General features: G+C 36.2%; 1 pseudogene; it reads right to left on the bottom strand.

The window, feature by feature from the left end:
- Positions 1–683: 683 nt before the first annotated feature.
- On the bottom strand, positions 684–1,879 carry LOC149147638 (cytochrome P450 750A1 pseudogene; annotated as a pseudogene).
- Between the last annotated feature and the right edge of the window lie 506 nt (positions 1,880–2,385).

The following is a 2,385-nucleotide window of genomic DNA, read 5'->3' as shown; positions in this document are numbered from 1 at the left end:
ATAGTGTTTTGGTTAAAATAGATCGAAGTTTCCCTAAGACATCAATCTGATAAGTGAGAACAAGATGAAAAAGACCTCAACGTTAGAATACTTTTGATAATATTACAAGGTTCATAAAAAAATAAATGACAACCAATATTATGTTATAATACCACAAGGTTCACAAAAAATAAATAACAACAATATTTTTGGAATTATAATTCTATTAATACACTGACACTATCTATCTGTCAACCTAACAGTGTCTGTGAAACCTTACCTAAATCCAAAATTTTTATCCAATACATTAATAAAACTATAACTCTAAAAATATTAATAACCTAGAAAAATAGAGAAGTAGATTACAACCCAGAAAAATAGGGAAGCAGATGACACCTCCGAAGCTTCAGCCTTGATATGTATTTATTATAGTACCAGTACCTATGGAATTTATATATTTATTACACTGTGCGTACTGTTGGCCCGCCCTTTCAAAATTAACCTTGAAAGGTGTTGGCCCGCCCTTTCAAAATTAACCTTGAAAGTAGGTTTGCTAGGTTGAAGCCTTCGGAGTACATATGCCGTGAACAGTTTGACAATTATAAAATAAAAGTTGTAGTTTTACAGTTCTAAAAAGTTCCACACACACGCCTAACCTGAAAGTTGGATGTAGAAAAGCCTCTCCGACTGTACTGTTTACGGATTTAAAGGCAACCATGGATCCTCAACCTTGCAAAAGCAGAGAGCGGTACTTGTCTTGGAATCGAGGTTGCACACGCTTCTTTCATATCCATCTGCGATGGATCGCCTTCAACTCTCCACTCAAAAACGTGCACTAGCAGAGCCACTACAAGTTCAACCATCGGAATAGCCATTGAAGCCCCCGGGCATCCTCTCCTACCAGACCCGAATGCCAGAACTCGGAAGCCTGATTGACCGGTTAAATCTATATTTTCGTTCCCCATAAATCTCTCCGGCTTCAATTCCGATGCATCTGCCCCCCACACAGTTGGATCCCTTCCTATTGCCCACAAATTCACAAGTAGCATTGTTTTCTTAGGAAAATAGTATTCCCCTACTGTGACAGCCTCTACAGATTGATGGGGAATCGCCAGCGGCAACGGTGGGTATAATCGTAGGGTCTCTTTGACCACACAGTGGAGGTATTTCATGGTTGCCAGATCCGATTCCTTTACAATTTCCCTCTGTAATTTCTTCATTGCATCCGGATGTCTCCATTCCACCAGCGAAAATCTCCTACACAAATAGAAATACAGAGTTAACATATTTTTGTGTGAGTAAATGAATGATAGCTATCAAGACTTCTAAGTACTTCCTAGATTTAGGTCACAGGTTCGAGCCAAATTGACAAAGACACAGAGAAAAAGCTTGATTGAAACATTCAAGTTTGAAGAATTGGAATAGAGTGCCCAATGCTCTCCACACATACAAATATAATTAACTTGATGCTTTCCCGTGTTATTTTGTTTAGATTGGTCTCAGCTATCTCGAGGAGCGTATCAACAAAATCTCTAGGAGCCTCTGGCTCTGCCTCTTCCTGCCCACCGGAGCTCGACACGCGACGATGAACATGGTCCTCTATTACTTGCTCAGCGAAAGCATCGAATCTTTTATGAGCTTTCTTCAGGCGCCGCCGGATACCTTGCAAATCAAGCCAATCCAAATAAGGGATGAAGTCGCCGATATTAAATTCTCCCACAGCACTTGACACCTGCAGTATCAGATCCTTGAATCCTTTGTCATTGGCACCCAATTCATCGTTAGAAAATTTGTGACTGGCCAGCATTTGCCAGACTATATTGGAGGTGAGGGTAGAGATTACATCGGTCACATTGAGGGGTATTGTGCCCTTCTCACTCTTTTCCCAGATTGAACGCATCGCGGCAGACACTTCTTTCTCTCGAAAAAGATATAAGAGTAATTTTATAAAAAACTATTCAAAATAAAAATAAGATATTATTATGTGAAAGTTTACATTGTGACGGAGTTAATTTTATAATATTAATTTTCGATGTTTTATATTATTTTCAAATTATATATATATTTTGAAACTGAAATTCTAATTTTTAATATAATTATTTAGTTTTATATATTTAATTATATTGAAGGTGTTTTTTTTGCCTGGGCAAACATTGTTTGATATTTGAGGTATAGGTTTTATTTTTATTTTCATATATTCTCTCTTTTTGGTAAGATTATATATTTTTTTAAATTGTTTTATTTGAGTTTTAGTTTTTTAAGATGGTAAGATAATTTGGATAGAAAAATGAAAAAATTGAGGTAAAGTTTCAACATTTTTATGTTTTGCTTTCTTGTAGGAACTAGAAGAAAATGGTATTTTTTGAGCTATAAATTTATCTTCTATCTCATTTATTTGTTGATTTG

The sequence above is a fragment of the Pinus tabuliformis genome, chromosome 9 (assembly GCF_031772625.1).
Source record: "Pinus tabuliformis cultivar Carrire ecotype Pingquan chromosome 9, CPIR1, whole genome shotgun sequence".
NCBI classification, from domain to species: domain Eukaryota; kingdom Viridiplantae; phylum Streptophyta; class Pinopsida; order Pinales; family Pinaceae; genus Pinus; species Pinus tabuliformis.
Note: the sequence above shows the minus strand (reverse complement) of the source record. Positions and strands in the feature narration are given on the sequence as shown.